At 42.0% G+C, this 25,692-nt stretch overlaps 1 non-coding gene across 1 annotated transcript; it reads right to left on the bottom strand.

Annotated features, from left to right (window-relative positions):
* Positions 1-24,847: 24,847 nt before the first annotated feature.
* On the bottom strand, positions 24,848-24,954 carry LOC133833719 (small nucleolar RNA R71). The gene has a single exon (XR_009893086.1). It is a non-coding gene; the product is annotated as a small nucleolar RNA R71 (small nucleolar RNA).
* Positions 24,955-25,692: the final 738 nt, after the last annotated feature.

Below are 25,692 nucleotides of genomic sequence, written 5' to 3'. Positions count from 1 at the left end.
ATATTCTCTTCGGTCGGGTGTTATGCACCTTAGTAGAGGTAAGGAGTATCCTCTCCTATACAACACTCCATCCACCATGGTGTATCTAGCAGCTTGCCTCATAGGAGGCTAAGGAGAGTGGTCCTAGGAGACCCCAAGGAGGATGTGGTCCTAGGAGACCCCAAGAGAGTGATCCTAGGAGAACTCAAGAAAGTGATCTTAGGAGACCCCAAGGAGAAAGTGGTCCTAGGAGACCCCAAGGAGAAAGTGGTCCTAGGAGACCCGAAGGGTGTGTTTGAGGTAAGCCTCCCAAGGTTTCCTAAGTGTTGGCTTGAATGTGTCCAAGGTAAGTAGCTAAGGAGGAGTAGTCCCATGCAAGCCAAGAATGGAGACTTAGATTTTTCCAAGGAGAGCCTACACAATGTCCGATCGGACATAGTTGGGAGATGCTAAAGGGGAGTGCCTCAGGCTTGTCCAAGGTGAGATGTCAAGGAGGATGCCTTGGACCACCTTGGTCCAAGGAGAAGGCAAGAGGAGGATGCCTCGGACCACCTTGGTCCGAGGAGAAGGCCACAAGGTCCGAAGGGACCTTGAATGGAGGAGGTATGCTCAAAGTTGTCCGAGGTGAGAAACAAGAGAATTGCCTCGAACCTATCCAAGGTGAGGAGCCAAGCTTGCATGACCTTTGGTCCGAGGAGAGCCATGCATATACCACCTTTGGTCCAAGGAAAGCTTGAAGGAGTAATCAACATGCATGTGAGACTACATCAAAGTCCCCAGAACGACTCTAGCAAGAATTGGTCTAGGCACCCGGGAATCTCTCACTCCTCACTCAAATTGAGGAATCAGTTGAATTTTAAACATTTATTGTAATATAAATATAAGATGAATAATAAAATATCCCTATCGAAAGGGGATATCAGTTGAGGATCCCAGGCTTATAAATGGAGAGCTTATGGGATAAGAGAGGGGCTTCTTCTGCTTCTTCTTTCTAGAGAGAGAAAATTGGGTCTGTGTATTCTAGAGAGAGAAAGTGCTGAAATTAGAGAGAATTCTTGTATTTTCACAATCTGTACTGAAGAAACTCAGTTGGCTCAGTCCATCTGATCTTGAGTATAGATTTATAAATCACAACTCTAAGTGGATTAGGCTATTACCGACAATCGGGGCTGAACCACTATAAAAATCTCCTGTGTTATTTACTTTTCCTGTTTAAACCGTCTGTGTCGTTTTTATTTCTCTTGAAGGCTTGTCGTATTTGACGTTCTCACGTCGTTGGCTAAAAACGCAGTCAACAAGGTTGTTTAAGAAGTTAAGAAAAAAATTCAAATTAAAAAACATATTTAAAATATTCTGGTATCAACTAACCAATTTTAAATATAAAAAACTATCAGAATAATTAGATAATTCATTTTAAAATATAAATAATAGTAATATCAAATATTTTAAAATATCTTAATTATTACATAAATAATTCTAAATAATTTGATAAATAAATTTATTTAAAATAATAAGATAACCAATTTTAAATTTTCAAATTTGGTTTACACAAAATATACAATTTTTTTTTTTTTAAATATTGGTTAACCATAAACCCTTTTATAGCCCCATGAAAAATAAATTGAAAATTTTTAAATTAAGGTTGGAAACTAGTCGCAGGTTGTGACAATTTCTATTGCTCATTGCGGCCACAAAGCACAAATTCTCCAAAAAATAGCGCAGTGGTCGTGGCTTGGGATATGGGTGGGCCCATCCGTTCGGCTTTGACTGTGAGGTTGTGGCCTGCAATGAGGATGGTCGCGACCAAGAGGCTTTTTCTCTACGTCTTCGCCTCCTGTGAGTCCTGCGCACCGCTGAAGCCTCCCAAGTCCATGCGCGCGCTATATCGGTAGATGCCTCCAGCAAGCCCCACATCAGACCTCAAGCACGTAGCTCGCGCACACTTCGCTTGGGCACACATGCAGCTCTGATGCACATAGGTTGCGTGCACAGCCCTAGGCAGCCCCAAAAAGAATTTTCAAAACTATTTTGTGCAAATCTCAGACAAAAAACAGCTTCTAAATTAATTTTAAAGTGTTTTACACCAAATAAAACATATAAAAAAAATTAATTGCAAGAAACATGGCATAAAGATCGTAATTATTACTAAATTCACACAAAATTAAACTACGCATCATTAAAACATGTACAATCCAATTAATATCCAACATATAAATTTAATTTCAATAAACACGTTCAATCATGAAAATAAATATAACATGTGGCTTGATACCGATTGTTGCAAATGCATTCAAAGGTCTTACTAATTTTCATGTGAAATTACATATTATTAAAACAAACACATAAATCCCAGGAACATGTTACTATGAAATTAACATTAAAACAAAGTAAAGTTATTAGAATCTACATAAACACATCGGAATTGGAACAACTCTTTCCTTCAATCTGTCTAACACTTAATTCCTTTTTGTAGCAGAATATTATCAAGAGATTAAACAAGATCAGCAACACAGTCTTCCAAAAGAATGATTTGATCACATAGAACTAGTGTGAGCAATTTTCAACACATGAGATGTTACAAAGACAAGAATAACCCTAGAGTAAACTATGCTTTTATAGGCTCACTTAGGATTAATTTAAGCAATTAATTAATTAAAATAAATGGGAAAAAATCCCCTTTAGTCGTACACCATAAAACAATAGCCAATTTATTTATTTTTTAATTTAAATTCAAGCCTATCAAACTTAAATTCAAATCCCATTTTATTTTTAACATAATTAATTAATTAATCAAATGTCTAAAACCATATTGTTATACCCAAAAATTGGAGATCAATAACGTGGCAATAAAGGTGACAAGTGGCAGTGCATGATCAGTAAAAGACACATTAATAGTCAATAAATACATTGACTCCTCAGAGTTGTGATAAAGTGACCCGGTCGACTGACGAAGAATTTGGACTGCTTGAAAGATGTCATAACCAAGCCAGGTGCACCTTGGTCCTAGGAGGCTAAGGAGAATGCATCCTAGGAGGCTAAGGAGAATGCATCCTAGGAGAGCTAAGGAGAATGCATCCTAGGAGGCTAAGGAGAATGCATCCTAGGAGAGCTAAGGAGAGTGCCTCCTAGGAGAGCTAAGGAGAGTGCATCCAAGGAGAACTCAAGAGAGTGGTCCTAGGAGACCCCAAGAGAGTGGTCCTAGGAGACCCCAAGGATGTGGTCCAAAGAGAGACCAAGGGACCTTGGATCGAGGAGAAGTCCAAGGAGATTGCCTCGGACCTATCCAAGGTGAGATGCCAAGGAGGTTGCCTCGGACCTATCCGAGGTGAGATGCCAAGGAGGTTGCCTCAGACCTATCCGAGGTGAGATGCCTAGGAGATTGCCTCGGACCACCTTGGTTCGAGGAGAGCCATGCATACATAACCTTGAGCCAAGGAAAGCCTAGAGGAGTGCATGTCCTACCACAATGCATGTCCTACCACCATGCACGTCCGACCAACAAATATTTGTCCTACCACCATGCACATGTTCGACCAGCACTTGCATGGGTGGTCAGTAGGAGGTGGATCAACTAGCTAGAGGAGACTAAGTCAAGATTCCTATAAACAACTTCAACAAGATATGCGGGAATCTCTCATTCTTCCCACAAATGGGGGGTTTGTTACATTTTGAATTTTAAATGTTTCCTTGTAATTTAAATGTAATAAATATAATAAAATATTCCGGTTCTAGGGGATACCGTATGTATGACCCTAAGCCTATATATAGAGGGCTTATGGGATGAGAGAGGGGCTTCTGGCTGCTTCTTCTTTCTAGAGAGAGAAAATTGGGTCTGAGTATTCTAGAGAGAGAAAGTGCTGAAATAAGAGAGAATTCTTGTATTTTTGCAATCTGTACTGAAGAAACTCAGTTGGCTCAGTCCATTTGATCTTGAGTACGGATCTATAAATCACAACTCTAAGTGCATTAGGCTATTACCGACAATCGGGGCTGAACCACTATAAAAATCTTGTGTGTTCTTTATTTTCTTTATTAAATCGTCTATGTCGTTTAAATTCTCTTGAAGGCTTGTTGTATTTGACATTCTCACGTCGTTGGCTAAAAACGCAGTCAACACATATTAATTAAATAAATTTAATATAATATATATACATTCGTATATTAACAATATGATTTCAAAAGTTTGAATTAAATTCAAAACTTATATATATAATTATATTTAAACATTAATTAATTAATGAATAATTAAATCATTTATTCAAATTAACTATTTATAATTTTGAACATTGATTAAATATTATTTATTATTTTAACATCAATTTTTCATAATTAATAATGTAACACCCTGAATAGCCAAGACCGCTACATTGTGTACTTATAAAGGTGCAGGACTTGCTAATCAAGTCAACTAGTTAAAAACGTGTCACTGAAACCATTAATGTGCTAAGGTTAAAAGATTTTGGTCTCAAAAGATACATTTTATATAACTAAACATTTTTACACATGGGATCCCAAAAAGGAACAGCGTTTAAAAGTCAATTTACCAAATTTCCAGAGTTCAAACAACCACTAGCCACTCTAAGAGAAAAAAAGACGTTTATGGTTCTCGTGTTCCTATCTCCCCCTCAATCGTGGCGGCTGAGCAGCTGATCATGTACATTCTGCTCTCAGAGCTCTCCAAATCAGGGCTGATCAAGCTTGCCTTTGACTTTACCTGCACCACAAAGCACCCGTGAACCAAGGCCCAGCAAGAAAACATAACATTATGCAACAGACAATGATAACAATTGAATAACCTCCTTTAAGCATGATCATACACTTAACATTCCACATTAATCACATAGCACGTATATACAACTAAAGATGCAGTCAACCAACACTCATCTATTTAGCATAACAAATCCACCAATCAATAACAACAATCAAATCACATGATAATAGGGTTGACACCTTAGGTCACACCCTCTGTTTACCCCACTGACTCTGGCCCGCTTAAATTGATCTCAATGCATAATAAGCTATCCTCGACTACCAGTGGCTGAGCCGCACCCTGTGCACTGGTGTAAACCTCAGCACTCTTAGGCCGTTTTTTTACTATTTACATGGCATAATACCATCCTTCATAAAGCATACAAAACAGGGAATCCTTAGTCCCATTTTAAATTAACAACCGGGTGCAATTTTCTTACCTTTAGTTTCCAAGTGTACTAGTTACGCGAGATGCCTCTTGAGCACGATCCGTTTCCCGAGCCCCTAGCTTATACCTAGTCACAACCAAGATAAGGAATACCGTTAATAATCATAAAAGGGTTCTAGATAAGGTTCTAGTCTCCGAAACATCGAATTCCACCAAATACGGTAGTATATTCGATCCAGAGCACCCTAGGTTAAATTCCCATGCTTAAAATCCCAAAATCCCTTAAGGGTCGCGGCTCAAGCCTCCTATGCTGTGGCATAGCCCTCAAACAGAGCCCATCTAGGCTTAGAACTAGACAGGGGCCACGGTCCTACAAGCCCCATGCTGCAGCCCGCCCTCCTTCCTCAGCATTCACCAGCTTCAGAGGGTCGTAGCTCACCAAGAACCATGTCGCGGCTCGACCCCTTCAAACCCAAAAAAACCTCCATTTTTAACTCTCAAAACCATCCCAATAATATAACACAATTATCACAAACATTCCTGCATGATTTCAGAAGCACAAGCAAGCAGAAACCTGAGCTAAAACTCATCAAAACACCTTTTCAATCTCTGAAACTCACACACTCAAGAACACTAAAACCAATCATAAAAACTCAGAATTCAAACACTATATCATGAATTAGAGCTTACCTTCTTTGATGAACCAACACTCTTAAAGATTTCTGAGCTGGCACCCAAGCTTTCTAGCTTCAACTCAATCCTTCAATGTCAAAATCCATAAACACCTCAAAACCCAGCCAAAAACACAGAATTAATCACCATGCGTAAAGCTTTTAGGTCACCTTAATTCTGGTTGAATTCCTCAGCTGAACACTAGATTAATCCTCCAAAACTTCAGCTCAATCCACTGAATTCCAGCTGAACTTTCCTTAAGTTTCTTGTGGTTTTTCTTTGAGAGAGAAAAGGAAGAGGAGGGAGGGTCGATTCTTTATGATTCTAACGAGTTCTATGTTTCACTTAGTCTATCCTTAGGTAATTAAGTCAATCCCGAGGCAGGAGGATTGGCAGCTTCTTCAGTGGCCCTTGCTTCACATCTGGCAAGCTCCTCTGCCTGGGCCTCCTTGGAGAAACAATCAAGATTGAGAGGTTTGTTCAACTTCCAGACCTTATAAAAGCAGTCGAAACTGGCCTCCTCAAAGCGAATCAAGTCAAGCTCCTTTTCTTGTTTCAGCTCTTCGTTTTTTTTTATTAACCTCTCATTGTCCCAAGCTAACTCTTTGTTCTCGAGGGACTGCTTCTCCAATTGAGTTGTCAAGGAAGCATTGTTTTGAGCCTGCTTCTGGTTCTCATCAGAAAGCTTCTTGAGAGACTCGTCCCGTTCAGCTACGGTTCTCTCTGCTTGCTCCAGCTTGGATTTGGCCTCCACCAGTTGATCGTTTAGCACCTTGATCAACTCCTTGTAGTCTACGGCTCGGAGCTGAGCATGACCAATGGTGACAAGTGACTGCATGGAAGACAAAAGGTTATTATAAACGAAAATACTAATAATAAATTGTCTTAAGAGAAAATACTTACCTTCATCAGTTGAGCAAGCCCTATCTTCAAGACGACTTCAACGCTAAGCTGAGGGTAGGATTCTAAGCTTTGGAGCGTTGAAGCATCGTGGCCGATCTCCTCAAGAAGTCCCTTGCCTAGTCACTAATAGCATGAAAGAGCTCGCTCAAGCTACCCTGGTGAGTAGGAGTTAGGCTCGCAGAAGGAGGAAGGGAAGAGGGAGTCAATGGCGGAAGTGTAGTCGGTCCCTCAGTTTGCCTCCCTTGACTGGGCGGTGCTACCTTCTGAATCTTCTGTGGGGGCATAGAGCCACTTCCATCACCAGTTTTCCTCTTTGAAGCAACGCACTCTCTGAACATGTCTGAATCTGGAAAGGAGGAAAACACAAGGTTGTTAGAGATATAAACATAATGAAATGTGTACAAGTGTATACTACAATTTTGTTACTCTCGAATCACCAAGCTATAAAAAAATTTCCTATGTTCACTAGACATGTCTTACCTGTGTTGAGGATCTGATCAAGGAACTCATCCTTGTCGTCCGAGGATGAGCTAAGCTCCCCCTCAACCTAGATAGCCTTTCCTTTCCCAGGCTGAGCAGGAATAGTAGATCTGCGCTGAGGTTCGGGTTCTCTAATGACTAAGTCGCCAGGTCTACGAGAAAGCGGAGAAGGTCCAAGAGAAAGCTGATCGGTCACTAGCTCCGTTCCCGCGTTGGACTGATCGGTAGTGTCGTTCTCCCCGGTGGTACTTTCCACCGCCAAATCTTGGTCACACGGCACCAGGCCCACCATCTGAAGGAGGTCCAAGGTGACCAATTTTTTCACATCCTTCTCTTTAAGGCTCATATTAGCTAACTTTTGGGCCCGCTTAAACATCCCTTTAGTAGGCAATGGTCGTTCGAATGGACCCAAGCGTGTAAAGGCCAAATTGTTGGCCTCAATGTCCAATGTAAGGAAGTATTCTTTATGATACTTCACGGGGTTCGATTTGTGAGAAATACCATTGAGATATGTAATCCCCCTATGCCTATGGTAGAAGTGGAAGAAGCCCGTGTTGTTGTGGGAAGGATTGGTCCTGAGATCAAACAGGTAGTGCACCTCATGAGGGGTGGGCTCGTCCCAACCATGCAGGAAGTAAAGGATGTATAACGCAGAAAGTGCCTGGATCCCATTCGGTGCGATCTGGAATGGGGAGACGTTGAAGTAATCTGCTACAGACCGGAAATAGATGTGTAGCGGGAGTGTTGCTCCAGCGTGCACATGATGCCTGGACCAAGCGCAGTATCTTCCACCGGGCCTATTGGCTCTTTGATGCGAGCCCGGACATATCACGTTTGCCTCGTTCAAGCCTAAAGCTTCAATGTGTTTTTGAAACAGCGCGGGATTAAGTTTTGAAGCATCAGCAATGAACCAGGAGGGTTCTTCTTCCCCCTCATTACGTGGCTTCTGGACAGCCAAATCCTGGATCGCCGTAGCAAATTCCTGAGAAGGTTTTCTTGAAGCTGTGGTAGTGCGAGTATGATTGCGATTTACCACCTTCTGCATCGCTCTGTGGGCAACCTGTGGATCATGTTCCTGAGGGAGCCTGTTGGATTGCTTCACCCTCATTGTCGACTGAGAAACTTGTCGAAGGAACTGTTCCTCGTGGAGAAGATACAAGGCTGAGCGAGGGAGGATCTGCTTGAAGCGGCGAAGACGGTCCTCTGGAGTGCAACCAGTAGACGAGTCTGGTGAGGAATCGCTATTTAAGGGAGTCTCGATTGTTTGTGGGGCAGATTTATCAGAGTCCGTATGATTGTCACCTCCCCTATAGTCAAAGCGATTCATCTACAAAAATGAATAAAATATGGGGAGGTGAGTAACCATACAGAAAAAATTCATCAAAAATAAGAGTTATTTTTATACTTGGAAAATTTTGTCTGAGTTATAAAAATATAACACATGGAAAAAAATAATTTTAATGCTCAAGAGTGCCTAAAAAGTACTTGGGGTGTTGAACTTATTAAAGTTTATAGAAATGGGCACTTTTGAGGTTTTCCTATAAGGCAAAATTCCTTATGCGTGTAAGTTAACATGCTAAGAGGTTGGATATGCATTTGGAAAGAAAGAAGGCCAAGGCCTAAGAGATTAGGTGTGGTCCGATCGGACCACGTTTTGGGCTCAAGGAAATGGTCTTATCTAAATGCATCCGATCGGATGCTTAGATCCACTAAGTGCGCGTGACCAAAGGGTCGTTCAGAGCCAAGGGAACCAAGGAGCCATGCATCCATGCGAGCCCAGCACCAAACAATTCACAAGAGGTCCGATCGGACACAATCTGGCCAAGGAGACGTCCAGCCTTGCCACTGCGCGAGCCCAACGTGAAGTCCCCCAGGATGTCCGATCGGACGTAGCACACCTGAGGAGAGGATACGCACCCACGGTCCGAAGGTCCAGGCGCCTGGTGTGCCTTATGTTTCCGAAGCTCCTAGCCATCAGCAACACGTTATGACCGATCGGGCATGGGCGTCTTAGGGGGTTCAAAATTTGTTGTCAAGAGAGTTGGGCACTTCAATGCAAAGAAAGGTAAGTGTGGTCCGATCGGACCACACACTTGCCTAAAAGTTTTCAATGCCCGATCGGAAGTGATCACTTGCTCCGTTCAAAGAAGTGCACGCCTCAAGCCTTAGCCACAACCCACCATCTCCGATCGGACGTGAGCTCCCAAGGAGGATAAAGTGTGGTCCGATCCGACCACACGTATGCCCAGAATTTTCGGCAAAACCATATAGACAAAGTCCCTAATTGCACACTTTGCCTACCCCAAATCCAAATCAAATGGGCAAAGCCCTAAAATCCCTAGTTTAAACACATTCCTTCATTCACACATACAAAAACAAGATCAAAGCATAGAAATTAAAGGTTTTTCTTCATGTTCTTGGAAACCCATTACACTATCAAAATCCTCAAAACCCATATTCATATTCATGACAAAATAGCCCATTTGTCTTGAAATTCATATGAAATTAGAAGTAATTTCGGGTTGCCCATGCCACAAACATCATCAAGACAACAAGCAAACACATTATACAAAACATTCACAAGAACTTCAAGAGCAAGCAATGCTAGGGGGTTCGGCCATGGCATAATTTTCTTAGAAAATTTCTGAAAAAAAAAATATATATATATATAACAATATAAAAGGCATGGAAAAGAAGACTTACTCAAGGTTGGAGGACTTTTGGTTTGCTTGAAGATTGCTTGAAGATGAAGAGCTCCACTTGAAGCTTTTGGAATCGGCAAGGAGAAGGAAACCCTTGGGGATTTCAGCCAAAAGAGAAGAAGAAGATGAGAGGTTTCTTTTTTAGAGTGATTTTTGTATGTGTGAAGAAAAGAGTGTAGAGTGGGGATATTTAAAGGGAAAAAAGTGGGTTTTTATTTACTTTTGGACCTTTGGCATTCTGGGACTATTTTTCTCTTCATGATCATGGGTGTATTTTTGCAGTGATCGTGGGTCTGCTGCATGGAGATGAACAGTTATTATTTTTTATAATGACGTCAGCTGGAGAAAAAGTTTATTACGTGAATGAATCATATAATAAACTTGGGGGGCAAATGTTATCCCAAAAATTTGAAAAGAATGATGTGGCAATAAAATTGGCACATGGCATGAGTTAGTGGGGTGATCTGGCTTAGCAGTGGCCCAATACACCAGTTAAGAAATTGGACAGATACTCAAGTCAAATACACCCGACCGAAGAGAATATTTGGTCTAAGGGTTGCTTGGCTCAGACCCCAGTTTGAAGACCCTAGTAATTGATTTGAAGCCAAGTCCAAGAAGATTGAAGGAGAGATTTGGATTTTGGTTCAAGGGATAAAAGCAACAGGTCCGATCGGACCTAAGCTTGAGGAGCCTCTTGATATTTTGGCTCGAGTGTGTCCGAGGTAAACCTCTCAAGGGTTCCTAAGTATTGGCTTGGACGTGTCCAAAGAGAATGACTAAGACTTAAGTTTTAGTCAAGGGGAAGGACACATAATAGCCGATCGGATATGCCATGGAAGAGGTATGCTTGGGCTTGTACGAGGTGAGAAGAAGGAGGAGGAAGGTAGGCTTGGACCACCTTGGTCCGAGGAGAAGATTACAAGGTCCGATCGGACCTTGGTTGAAAAAGAGAGGCTCGGACCACTTTGGTCCGAGGAGAAGGGCACCATGTCCGATCGGACATGCCCATAGGAGAGGTGCCTTGGACCATTTTGGTCCGAGGAGATGATATGGAAAAGATGGCTCGGACCACCTTGGTCCGAGGAGAAAACTACAAGGTCCGATCGGACCTTGATTGAAGGAATGGGCTCGGGCTTGACCGAGGTGAGATGCCAAAGAGGGTGGTTCGGACCACCTTAAGCCAAGGAGAAAACCATTGTGTCCAATCGGACAAGTCATGGAGGAGCTTACCTCGGACTTGTCCGAGGTAAGGAGCAAAGGAGATGGGCTCGGACCACCTTGGTCCGAGGAGAGCCAAACTTATATGACCTTTGGTCCGAGGAGAGCCATGCATGTACCACCTTTGACCCACGGAAAGCTTGAAGGAGTAATCAACATGCATGTGAGACTACGTCAAACTTCCCGAAACGGCTTCAGTAAGAATTGGTCTAAGCATCCGGGAATCTCTCACTCCTCACTCGAATTTAGGATAAGTTGTATTTTAAACATTTATTTTGTAATATAAATATAAGGTGAATAATAAAATATCCCTATCTAAAGGGGATATCAGTTGAGAATCCCAGGTCTATAAATAGAGGGTTGGGAGGATCGTAAAGGGACTTTTTGGCAAAATTAAGAGTTAACCTGTGTTCTAGAGAGAGAAAGTGTTTTTCCCTGAGAGAAACCCTTTTTTGTATTCTGGAATATTTGCACTGAAGAAACTCAGTTGACACTGGTTCATCTGATCTTGAGTGTGAATATATAATAAAATCTCTAAGTGGATTAGGCTATTACCGACTATCGGGGCTGAACCACTATAAAAATCTCGTGTTATTTCTTTGCATTGATTAAACTGTCTGTTGTCGTTTATATTCTCTTGAAGGCTTGTCGTATTTGACGTCCTCACGTCGTTGGCTAAAATCACAGTCAACACCTTTGACTTATCCATTTCTTGCCACTTGTCACTTTTATTGCCACGTCATCATTTTCAAATTTTGGGGATAACATTTTCCCCCCAAGTTTATTATATGATATACTCACATAATAAATTTTTTTCTCCAACTGCTGACGGCATAAAAAAAAACTGACTTTACACATTCTCCCGCCTCTGCAACAAACCACGACGTCTTACCAGAGCACGACCATTGGACTTAATTGCTCCCACTTGTGGGAAAGAGAATAACCAAGAGAGTTCCAAGAGTCTAAAGGTAAGTGAAAATTTCCATTGCTCCCTTTAAATAGACCCATAAGTGTTCACAATCCATAAGCAAAAAGAAAACCAAAAGGCCCACAAACCTCCCAATTTTTGTCTTGGCCGTAACCCTCCAAGAACTCCAAGAAGGGCTCCAATTTTCTTCAAGCAATCCAAGGGTTCTTCAAGAAATCACCACTTATTCAAGACATTTGGGTAAGCTCTTCTTCCTCATCTCCATTTGTAAGCTTCTTTTTTTTAAAAAATCTTAAAGTTTGATAAAAACCCTTGTATGCCGAATCCTTCTTTTAGAAAATACTCTTGGATTTGTGTATGAATATTTGGTGAATGATGCATATTGTGACTGTTTTGATGTATTTTAGGCTATGGGTAAATCAATTTTTTCTCCAATTTCATGAAAATTTGAAGAAAAAAAAATTTTCATCCCAAATTGCATATTTGGGTTTATGGGTATTTGATGAACAAATAAAATCCCTAGAACTTCATGAACCTTTCAAATCCCACATTTTGATCTTGTTGTAGTGTCCTATGAGTAAGAAAAATGTGTTTGTGTCCATGCCTTTTGAGATTTGTGGTCTTCTCAAAAATGGTTTATTAGAAAGTATGCACATGGCCGATCAGTCATTACAAATTATTTCAACATTCGGACATGCCCCTAAACCGATTGGGCATGCCTCCTCCTGCTCGGACACAAATGCCTTTGGCTCGAACTGGTACCCCACTGATCGGACACCATAGACTAGCCCAGCCCTTCGGATGCGCACCTCCAGCCACTCGAACACAAGGTCCAACCACTCAGACACCACGCAGCTGCTCCTCAGAATCAGGGCGGAGCTCCTCGGATGTGCACGCAGCAACTCCTAGGCGCCAGCTTCTCGGACACGCACATATCTCCTTGGATGTACGCCTATTGCAGCTCCTTGGGTGCATGCAAGTAGCTCCTTGAATGAACCTATAGCAACTCCTCGGCATCTGCTTCTTCGGACACGCGCAACTCCGCTCGGATCGGTCATCACACCAAGCCGATCGGTCATCACACCATCTGCCCAAACACGCGTAGCTTCGCTCGGACACCGCGCCCATCCGCTCGGGCATGCCACAGCTCCGTTCGGACACCGCGCCCATCCGCTCGGGCACTTGAATGCCCCCAAGCCTTTGGGCTTGTAAAAAAAAAGCCCCATACATTTTAGGCATCAAAATTTCTTTTTCCCTCATACACTTTTATTCTGGGGAGTAAAATATATTGTTACTACCCAGAAAAATATTTTTCGAGCAGTAAATAAATCTTTTTCCTTTGCACTGATTGATTTATGTTTGTTTGGTTACTCACCTCCCCATACTTTCTTCTTTGTAGATGAATCGCTTTGACTACAAGGCAGGTGACAACCATACAAACTCTTGACACTTCAATTCCCCAATCAAGTGACACTCCTCAAAGTAGCGACTCTTCATCCAAATCCCCTAGCAGTCGCACCCTCGAAGATCGCCTTCGTCGCCTTAAAAAGATCCTTCCCCGATTAGCCTTATATTTTCTTCACGAAGAACAGTTTCTCAACCAACAGGCTGAACATCCAGAAATGAGGATGAAGAAATCCAATCGACTTCCTCAAGACTAAGACCCTCAAGTGGCTCGCAGAGTAGCACAGAAGGTAGTGCAACATAGCGAAGTCCAAACTACAGCTTCTTTAAGATCGCCTCGCCAGATACAAAAAACCAGCAAACCCCGAAGAAAGATCATTCAGAAAGTTACAACCGAGATTCAACAATCATCTGTTCAAAATCCAAGAAAAGATGAAGACAAAACGCCCTCTTGGTTCATAGCCAAACCTTCCAAACTTAACTCCAGCATGTTCGACAAACACATTCAAGCTTCAGGCCTAAAAGGGGTAAGCGTGCTATGCCCGCGACCTCATCAGAGAGCCAACAAGCCTGGTGGACCTTACTGTGCCTGGTCTAGATACCACATATTTGCAGGAGCTACTATTTCATTGCACCCTTTCTTCCGGTCAGTAGCGGATTACTTCAATGTCTCCCCTTTCCAGATAGCTCCCAATGGGATTCAGGCATTATCTGCTTTATACATTCTATACTTCTTGCAAGGTTGGGATCCATCCACTCCTCATGAAGTGCACTACCTCTTCGACTTTAGGACCAACCCGAGCCACAAGAATACAGGATTTTTCCACCTATTCCACATGCATAAAGGGATCATATACCTCCATGGTATTGCTCATAAATCAAATCCCGAAAAATACTATACAGAGTATTTTCTGACTTCAGATATTAAGGCCAACAACTTGGCCTTCACACATGCGGGTCCATTCCACCAACCAACCAAAGAAATGTGTTCCCGCGCAGAAGAACTGGCTAACATGTCTACCGAGGAGAAAAATGTAAAAGAGTTGGTCAAGGTGGAAATGTGTTACCAAGCAATCAAAACATCATAGGAGACAGCACTACTGAAGAAGCGAACGCAACTGACCAATCAAATGTTGACACTGAAGTAGTGACTGATCAGATCTCTCCTGAACCATCTCCCTACTCTCGTAGACTAAATGACCTTATTATCAGGGAACCCCTTCCGGAGGACCAGCATAGATGTGCCATTCCTACAAAACCTGGGAAGGGAAAGACCATTGAGCTCCATAGAGATTTCAGCTCATCATCTGAAGAAGAGGATGACTTTCTTGATCAAATTCTAAACTCAGGTTCAGTAACCATAGTTTGATGTTTTGTTATAAGTAACTTTCTTCGAGAATGGTTGTATGGAATCTATAGAGTTGTCTGGTAGTAGTAAAATTTGTATTTATCTACATATTGTTCAATTTTTACTAACAAATCTTGTGCTTCACTCTTTTGTAGATTCAGATATGTTCAAGCAATTCAACACTACCTTTGCCGAAAAGAGGAAACTTGGGGAGGGAAGTAGCTCAAACCCTCCAAGAAAAGTTGCAAGGACAATATCGACCAGTCAGGGGAAACTACCTGACCAGCCCATCACTATCCTGCAGCTGACTCCCTCATCAATTCCTCCTTCTGCTAGTTTAACCCCTACTCGCTCGACTGGATTAAGTGAGCCCCTTCGCATCGCTGGCAATATTGGGAAGGAATTGCTTGAAAAAACCTTACATGATGCTTCAATAATTCAAACCTTTGAATCTTTGCCTCGGTTCAGTGTTGAAGTCGTCCTGCAAAGGGGTCTTGCCCAACTGATGAGTGTAAGTATTTTATCATAAGACGTCCCATTTTGTTATTAATTGTTTCTACTTGTAGTAACTTTCTGTTTTCCACTGCAGTTGCTTATTACTGTCAGTCATGCTCAACACCGAGCAGTAGACTATAAGGAGTTGATCAAGGTCTTAAATGATCAACTAGTGGAAGCCCAAGCCAAGATAGGTACTTTAACTTCATCCGAAAGGGATCTTCAGTCCAAGGTCGAGCTGGCAAAGTAGACCATTGCCGAGTGGGATGGATCTCTAAGGGAGCTGGCCGATGAAAACAAGAAACAAATCCAAACCAACAAGACGTTGACTGACCAGTCGGAGAAAATGACTTGCAAGAATGAGGAGCTGAAGCGAGAAAAGGAAGCCGATCTTGCTCGCTATGAAGAGATTTGTTCCAAATGCTTCTACCAGGTATGGAAGTTGAACAAGCCCCTCAACCTCGACTTTCTCACAGAGGAGGCCAAGGCAGAAGAACTTGCCAAGTGCGAGGCAAAGGCCGCTGAGGAAGCAGCCAATCCTGCTGGTCTTATGCCCTTTTCTCCTGCATTATCATTCCGACCAGAGGAAGTCGCCGATGCCGAGGACGGCATTGATAAACCTGTTAACAGTTTACCAGACCAGTGACCATACTTTTATCCGACCAGGGAGTCCCTTAGCTAACCAGTAAGCCTTTAGTCGACCAGAGAGCCCCTCAGCCGACTAGTAGACACTTATCTTACTATCTTGTTATTATACTTTGCTCGTATGGCTGAGCTATTGGCATGAACATTTTACTTTTTAAACTTAGTCATTTAAAAGTTTTATTCTGATAGATGCCTTACATTTTCATATAAGTACTTAGTTTTCTAACTTAGAAATTCTAAATATTTCATAAGTCACTACTAAGTATGCTTTCTCACATTCTTATTGCTCTAACATTTTATGAGCACAGTGTTTTTTTTTTACACACGAATAGTTGTTCTTAACTTAAAATTTTGAAAAAATTCCAACTTACTTAAGCTTTATAAAACAAGTTTGCTTAACGACCTTTTTTTACTTCAAAAATTTACAAGTCAACCTAAAACAAATATTTTTTCTCATGTTCTTATTGCTTGTGTTGAATTATATACCAGTATACCCTATGTGCCCCCCAAGTGATTGAGGGTTGAAAAATCCTTGATCATTTGCTACTTGACTGAATTTGTTTGAGAAGTTATTACTCGTGAAACACATCGAATATAAAGAGGATATTTCAGCAGTTAAACACTGCAAAAATATTCGACTATTTAAATGCTGGCAATTTATTTGATGGATACCGACCAGTTGAACACTGCCCGGTTTTTCCTCTCAGAAAACTTTTTTTTTTTAAAAATGCACTGACAGTAGAACACTGCCAAAGTAAAAATAATCAACACATATGCAAAATTTGTAGCAAGATTCGACCGCGCTACGCGTGTTCTCTTTTATTACTCGTAAAAAATAGGGACAAAGCGTGTCTAATTACGAGTCTCAAACAAAATAAAATTGTTCAAAAATAAAATGACTGGTTAGCAAATAGCCAGTTCTCAAACAAACTTAAATAACAAGTTAAACACTTGAAACTAAGCTACTACTCTGTAAGCAGTATTTATTGATAATATTTCCTCAAATGCTCTCCATTCCAATAGTTCCTGACCAGCTCTCCATTTAATCGAGAAAGTTTGTAAGTGTCGGGTGGCAAGACTTGCTCAATCTGATACGATCCCTCCTAATTTGGTCCTAGCACTCCAGCCGCTGGGTCTTTGACGAACACCTTTATAAGGACCAAATCTTCGACCTGGAACTTCCGATCTCTAACTCTGGAATTAAAATAGCAGGCCACTTTTTGTTGATGGGCAGCAACTCTCAAGTTTGCTTTTTCTCATTTTTCTTCAAAAAAATCCAAAGATTCAGCTAACAACTGTTGATTCTCCTCCTGGTCATACGTGGTTCTCTGATGAGATGGTGGGTCAACTTCGACAGGCAGCATGGCTTCATATCCATATGCCAAGGAAAAAGGAGTATGACCAGTTGCTGTCCGACATTAGTTCTGTACGACCAAAGGACCTCTGGCAATTCCTCCGCCCAAGCCCCCTTAGCTTGTTCTAGACGCTTTTTTAGAGTATCCTTCAAAGTCTTATTTACGGCTTCAACCTGCCCATTGGCTTGCGGGTGAGCTACCGAGGATAAACTTTTGTAATGCCATGTCTAGTGCAGAAATCAGTAAACAAGTCACTATTGAACTGAGTGCCGTTGTCAGAGACTATCTTCTTGGGCAGACCATAGTGGCATATTATATTCTTAACCACAAAATCTAACACTTTCTTCGAGGCGATCGTTGCTAGTGGTTTAGCTTCGGTCCACTTGGTGAAATAATCCACAGCAACTACTGCGAACTGCACTCCTCCTTTTCCTTTGGGTAGTCTCCCGATCAGATCAATTCCCCATACTGCAAAAGGCCATGGACTCTACATCTGCTTCAAGACATTCGAAGGTGCCCTGGGTACTTTAGAAAATCTCTGGCATTTATCACACTTCTTCACATACTCCATGTAATCCTCATTCATTATAGGCCAGAAAAATCCTTGCCGCAAAATCTTTTTAGAGAGACTTTGCCCCCCAGCATGATCTCTGCAGAACCCCTAGTGCACTTCAGTCAGTAAGTTTTTCGACTGGTCGGGTGTTATGCATCTAAGCAGTGGCATAGAGTAGCCTCTTCTATACAATACCCCATACATCATAATATACCTAGCAGCTTGCCTCATAATCTTCTTGGCTTCATTACGATTATCTAGTAGGACTTCTTGCTCAAGGTATGTAATTATTGGTGTCATCCAAGTGTTAGCTAATGTGACGGGCAGGGCTTCCCATTCATTAATACTCGGTTCTACCAAGTATTCCACTGGTACTATGTTCAAAGTTTCAGCATCTTTTGCACTAGCTAATTTTGCTAAAGCGTCTGCATTGGAGTTCTGCTCCCGCGGTACCAGCTTAATAGTTTACTCCTCAAATTATGCTAGCAGGTCCTTGGTTTTATTCAAGTATGCCATCATGCGCAAACCTCTTGCTTGATATTCCCCTAAGACTTGGTAGACCACCAACTGGAAATCGATGTTTACTTCAACCGACCGGGCACGAACATCTCTAGCCAGGCGTAATCCTGCTAGGAGGGCTTCATATTCCACCTCATTATTAGAAGCGTTAAATCTGAACCTCAACGCACAATGAATTCGGTGCTTCTCCAGTGTGATCAATATAATTCCTGCTCCTGAATGATGTTCGTTTGACGACCCATCAACAAAAAGTTGCCATGTAGGAAAATCCTCTCTCTGCCCAGTCACATGCTTTTGCTGGTCGGGAATATCAGGAATCCCAGTGCATTCAGCAATAAAATCTGCCAAAGCCTGTCCTTTAATGGAAGACCTTGGTTGATAGTTGATTTCATATTGGCCCAATTCAACCACCCATTTAAGTAAACGACCAGATGACTCTGGCTTCTGTAAGACTTGGCGTAGGGGTTGGTCGGTAAGTACTTTAATGGGATGTACCTGGAAGTACAGTTGCAATTTGCGAGATGCAAGTACCAAGAAATAGGCCAACTTCTCGATCACGGGATACCTTGACTCCACTCCTATCAACCGCTTGCTAACATAGTATACCGGATGCTGCACCTTATCTTCTTCTCGCACTAGAGCAGCACTGACAGCATGCTCTGTGACTGCTAAGTAAACAAAAAGGTCCTCCCCATCTACTAGCTTTGAAAGAACAGGAGGTTGAGCCAAGTTTTCTATTATGGCTTGAAAAGCTTGCTCACATTCTTCCATCCATTCGAATTTTTTGCTTCCTCTAAGCAAGTTAAAAAATGGGACACATTTATCCATTGACTTGGAAATGAACCTACTTAGACCAGCAATCCACCCAGTCAAGCTTTGCACATCCTTAATCTTGGCTGGAGACTTCATTTCCGTGAGCGCCTTTATCTTCTCCGGATTCGCTTCTATTCCTCGCAAGTTAACAATAAACCACAGAAATTTTCCAGAACTTACTCCGAACGAGCATTTGAGGGGGTTCAACTTCATGCTGTACTTTCTCAGTACTGCAAAGCATTCCTCCAAATCTCATACATGTCCTTCAGCTTCCTTTGAATTTACCAGCATATCGTCTACGTACACCTCCATGTTTTTGGCGATTAAGTCACAGAACATACCATTCACTAAATGCTGGTAGGTGGCTCCCGCGTTCTTCAAGCCGAATGGCATGACCTTATAATAATACAATCCTATGTCTGTTCGGAAACTGGTATGCTCCTCATGAGGAGGGTGCATACTAATCTGATTATACCTCGAGTAAGCATCCATAAAAGGCAAAGTTTCGTGACCAGAGGTCTCATCAACCAACTGGTCAATCCTTGGAAAAGGAAAACAGTCCTTAGAACATGCTTTGTTCAAATCAGTAAAGTCCACACAAGTCCTCCACTTCCCATTGGACTTGGGCACTAATACTGGGTTTGAAACCCAGGAGGGGTAATAAGCCTCTCTTATGAACCTGCTTTCCTTTAGTCGCTCCACCTCCTCTTTGAGAGCCTTTGCTCGCTCCTTGTCAAGCAATCTTCTCTTCTAACTTCAACTTTTTTCCAATTTTGACCCCTCTGGTCGGTTCATTCTCATCTATTGAGACCTCCTCTAATTCTTCCATGGGTCCCACTTCACTATCATAATCCCCAAAGCGATGATCAAATTCCATTCCCTCACTTTGGGCAACGCACTATTTGGTGACTTCTTCACCGGATGGGGCTTGTTGCTTATTGAAACCAAGAGTGCCTTCTTGGCCAACATCTTCTAACATTCTTTCCTGATCAGCTACAACCATAATGCTTTGTTGGTCGACATCCATCTCCTCTACTTCTTCTCTATCTACACACACAATCATATTGTTTTCCTTAGCTCCCTTTCGCGCTTTAGCTACCGAGGCATTGTAACACTCTCTAGCTTCTCTTTGGTCTCCTCGGACACAACCTATTCCTGTACTGGTTGAGAACTTCATAGAAAGGTGCCATATAGAGACTGCCGCATACAAGGTCGTGAGTAGTGGTCGACCAATCACCACATTATATGCTAACGAACAGTCGACTATCAAAAACTCTGTCATAACTGCTCGTGCTTCAGAGCATCTCCTGTTGTGACTGGTAACTTGATCGTTCTGGCCGGTGACAACCCATCTCCAGTAAGTCCATAAATGACCAGAGAGCACGGCTTCAAGTCATTAATGGATAGTTTCATCCTTTCAAAAGATGACTTGTAAATGATGTTCACAGAGCTCCCCGTATCAACCAAACATCTCTTCACCTTCATGTTTGCTATTTTGACTGTAATGACGAGGGGGTCATTATAAGGATATCTCACATGTCGTGCATCATCTTCAGTAAAAGTGAGAGACTCACTTTCATACCATGGGTTCTTTGGAGGTCGCTCCTCTACAGTCATGACTTTAGACGTCGATGCTGCGTCCAACTCATGTCGAAGCATTCGAGCATATCTTTCTCTTGCCTTGTTGCTATCCCCATCCAGACGTGGACCCCTACATATAGTGTCTAGAGTGAAGTCCACAGGCTCGGGTTGCAAGGGTGGAGATCGTTGTCGCTTAAACCTAAGATTGTTGTTACTTCCCTCTCCTTGGGTCTTTTCTGCTCGATAATTTTTTAATTTTCCTGACCGGAGGAGAAATTCTATCTCATCTTTGAGATGATTGCATTCATTTGTGTCGTGACCATAGTCTCCATGGAAACGATAGAACTTATTCAAGTCTCTCTTACTCCTCTCCTTCTTGATGGGTGGGGGTTTCCGAAAGGGAACCTCTTAATGACTCGCCAGATATATTTCTGCTCGGATGGCCGAAAGAGTGGTGTAATTGGTGAACCGAGGTTCATACTTAGTTGGCTTATCGTTTGTTCCTAACTTCGCCTTCTTTTCCTCATGGAGGTCAAACCCGTTATTTCCACATTTCTTCCCACCACTTTGTCCATTTCCACCATTCTTAGGAGGATCAGTTGATCCGCCCAGATTGTTCAGGCTTTTCTCTCCTTTCTCAATCGCGTCATCCAATTTCATATATTTGTCTGCCCGGTCAAGAAATTGTTGTAGTGTTGAAATTGGATTGCGCTGAATACTGTCCCACAAAGGACTCCGATAGATTATACCTGAAGATATGACAACCATCTTCCCCTCTTCTCCAACTGCAGTTTCTCGGTTGGCTTCTCTCATGAACCTCTTTATGTAGTTTTTGAGAGATTCATCTGTCCCTTGTTTGATATCTGCCAAGTGATTTGCATAAACCAGAGGGGTCCGGGCAGCGCTGAACTGCCTACAAAATTCTTTCATGAAACTAAGGCTTACCGCATGGGACATGCTCTTTCCCACTGCGCTGCTGGTTGGGATGCAGTGGTGGCCTCCCTGTCTATGCCGGGCAGTCTTTCCTCCTTGCTGGTCATTGCCATATTTTTCCTTTGATTGGTTGGTGTGATGACTATCAGCTTCATCACGACCATGCCCTTCTTTGAAGTGCGTAGTTTCTTTACCTCGAGGAGTTCTGGTTTATTCCTGCCCGTGTGGAGTCTTTTCACTGCCCGATCGGTGACTTCCGGATTTAGAAGTTTTTGATCGGTGGCTCCTAGAGGGGGTTCTAGAGTTCCCCCTTTGAGTTGAGGCAGTGCCAAATCGGACCCCATCATCTTCCCGACCAGGAGGGTTGCTCCCGCTTCTGTTCGATCCTCGAGAATTTGATCTGTCAGTGGTTTTTCGACCAGCATCGGTAGTCCTTGCTCCTTGGGTAGCTTCTCCTCGTGCTGCAACTTGGGCATTGGCCTGGGTCAACTGCGTAGCCGCCTCCAGAGTGAGTGCAGCCTCGCGGTGTCACCTATCGGCCTCCTCCTGCCATTGCCTGATCTCTTCGCTCCTTGCGTCTATCTCCCGTCTTTGCTGCTCAAACGTAGCTTTCTGTCTGGCCATCTCTTCAACGAATGACTCCTGCCAGGCGTTGAATTACGCCATCTCCTCTTGGAAGGCCCCCATGGCTTCCTGGAGTTGTTCAACCTCTGGAGTCATCTCCTCGAGAAAGACCCTGGGCTCATTCTCATGGTCTTGAGGGCCAGGAACTTCTGAACTAGCAGGCTCTTTAGATGAACCTGGCTTCTTGGAGGCCACATTGGTTTTCTTAGGCTCCGTAATAATATGGTAATTGTGTGTTTTTCTCTTCATGCTCTCAATGAAAGCACGAAAATGTTGACCACGATTTTGGCCAACGACGAGTAAACATCAAAACTACAATAAACCTTCAAGAGAAAAAATGACACTGATGATTTTTATAGTGGTTCATCCCCAATATGTTGGTAATAGCCTAATCCACTTAGAGTTATGATTTATGGATTTACACTCAAGATCAGATGAACCTGTGTCAACTGAGTTTCTTTAGTGTTGTTGAGTCTAGTTTTTGTCATGTTTAGGTGATGTTTTTAGTAGTCTTTTATTTTTTTTTTCTTTCATTTAGTGCGGGTTTATGCTTTGTTTGTCTGTCTTTGTGAATATCAGGAAGAATTGAGCACTTGGAAGAAAATGTAAAAGAAAGGGAAGAAATAACCAAGTTTTTCATCATATTTCAAGAAAGAATGGTTCTCAACATAATTTGGAAGTGTTGGTGAATTTTTGGGATGAAAACTTGAAAAATTGAGAAATCCCTTAAGAGCCACAGCATGAGCAAAGTAGATCCGCGGCTAGGTGGGAAACAGAACCAATGTTTTGTTGGAAATCCTCGGGCCGTGGCATGGCTAGAGAGGGTCACGGTATAGATGGGCTTTAACCCTGAATTAGGCAACACGGACCGCGGCATGGCTGATCAGGGCCGCGGCATGAAGAGACCAAATTGCCCATAATTTTAGACACGGGCCGCGGCATAGTGTATGTAGAGTCGCGGCCCGCCTCTCTTAAAATTTGATTCCTAGGTTTTAATATGGCGAAAAAGAGGAGAGAAGACAGACGTACGGATTGTGGATGAATGCTGGTTTTGAAGGCTGAAGACCTAGAGTATTTTTACATGTTTTTCTTCTTCTTCCTGATGTTATCTTTAATTTTTGTTGTGATTAGCATTATGATTATGAACTAATTTTCTGTTTAGGATGTTTAATTGAATCACATGAATCCCTGTTATGAACTAATGTAATTTCAATTTTCTTCTTCTTCAATCTTCTTCAATTCCATATAACGTGTTTTTATAGATTGATTATTGATTGGCCATCTATAGTCAAATACATATGTTTTTAAGTCAAAATCTGAGAAGTGAGATTTAAATCTTCTGTGGTTATATTAGACATAATTCTAATTTAGAACGAAAGTATCTGAATTAATTGTGTAACTGTTTATTAAGTTGTCGAGATTAATGCTACCTATGTGGTTCAATTTACCATAGAAATATAGGAAATTGTCACCTAGGTTGAGTTTATAATTCATAGTATGATTATAGGCTACTGTATCAACTTGTTAATTGAATTAGGTAAAAAGAAGAAGAACTCATACTTTGCATTAGGGAATAATAGGGAGGATAGTTGATGAGATTAAATATCCTAATTGTTTCTTCAGTGATTAAATTAAAAGTTTTACCATTAGTTGTTATTCCATTTAATTTTCAATTATTGTTTCTGCACTTTATAGTTTCTTTTGTTGTGTTTACAAAAATCAAGAATTTTAATTCATCAAATAGAACAAGAAATTAATTGACTGGTAATTGATAAATCAGTCATTGAGGACGATACTTGGTTTTTACCATTTTATTACAAATTGCGACTGTGTGCACTTGCATAGCAAAAAAATATCGCAACAAGTTTTTGGCGCCGTTGCCGGGGTCTGAAAATAATTATCAATATCAGTCTAATTAATTTTTATTCTAATTTGATTTTAATTTCTCTTGTTTCTAATCTGTTCAGTTGCTTAATTTGTCTATCTCAGGTGAATTTTGGTATATGCGTGGCAAAAGAGGAAAAGACACACTTGTTCCTCTGAATCCTGAGATTTAAAAGTCTTGCAAGCAAATCAGAAAGAACAAGAGGAAGGCCCAGAAATCTGTGAAGATGGCACAGAATGAAGGGGATGGCAGGAATGTTCTAATTCCTAGAGTTGTACAAGGGGGTCAGACTCAGAACAATGCTGAGAGGAGTCTGAGAGATTATGTGCTACCCACTCTGACGGAAGTACAAAATAGTATACGCCCACCAGCTGTAGAGGCCAACAACTTTGAAATCAAGCCCGCTATTCTACAAATGGTGCAGTCCTCTGTGCAATTCAATGGGTTGCCTTCTGAAGATCCTCACACCCATTTGTCCAATTTTCTGGAGTTGTGTGGAACCTTCAGATATAATGGGGTGAGTGATGATGCAATCAAGCTTAGGCTTTTCCCATTTTCTCTGAGGGACAGAGCTAAAAGTTGGTTGAACTCGCTCCAGCCAAACTCTATTGTCACCTGGCAAGATCTAGCTCATAAATTTTTGTCTAAATTCTTCCCTCCGTCCAAAGATGCTAAATTGAGGGGAGAGATCAATAACTTTTGCCAGAATGACGGAGAGTCATTGTATGAAGCTTGGGAACGGTTTAAGGAACTCCTGAGAAGATTTTCTCATCATGGCATTGAACAGTGGATGCTAGTACAGAATTTCTACAATGGTTTATGTCCTACAACCAGAACCATTATTGATGCTGCAGCGGGTGGTACGTTTATGAGTAAGAGTGCAACTGGTGCTTATGAGCTGCTGGAGGACATGGCCACAAACAATCATCAGTGGTCTGAGGAAAGATCATCAGGAGTCAGAAAGGTAGCTGGGGTGCATGAGCTGGATGCAATCACTGCTCTAACAGCACAAGTAGCCTCTCTGACAAAGCAGTTACAACAGAGCAGTGTATCTGCTAATGCGGTTCAGATGGCAGTGAGGTGTGAAATGTGTGGTGGTGCTCATTCTGTCGATCAGTGTCCTATCAGTATGAATAATAACACTCCTATGGATCATGCTCAAGTTCAAGCGGTGGGAAACTTTCAAAGGCCACTCAATAATCCATTCTCCAATACTTACAATCCTGGGTGGCGAAATCATCCCAATTTTTCGTGGAAGAATAATCAAGGCCAACAACCTCAGTTTCAGGGCCAACTTCAGAATAACATGCCTCAGCCACCTATGCATCAAGCTTCGTCATCACAACAGCCTAGGCCTCAACAATCAATGCCTCCACCTGAGAGGCCTAATGAACTGCAAGCTTCCTTGTTGACTCTCACTAATACTCAGACTCAATTTATGACTGAGACCAGATCCTCTATTTGAAACCTTGAGACACAAGTTGGGCAGTTGGCCAATATGCTAAATAACAGACCCAG

The sequence above is a fragment of the Humulus lupulus genome, chromosome 4, assembly GCF_963169125.1.
Source record: "Humulus lupulus chromosome 4, drHumLupu1.1, whole genome shotgun sequence".
Lineage (NCBI taxonomy): Eukaryota > Viridiplantae > Streptophyta > Magnoliopsida > Rosales > Cannabaceae > Humulus > Humulus lupulus.
Note: the sequence above shows the minus strand (reverse complement) of the source record. Positions and strands in the feature narration are given on the sequence as shown.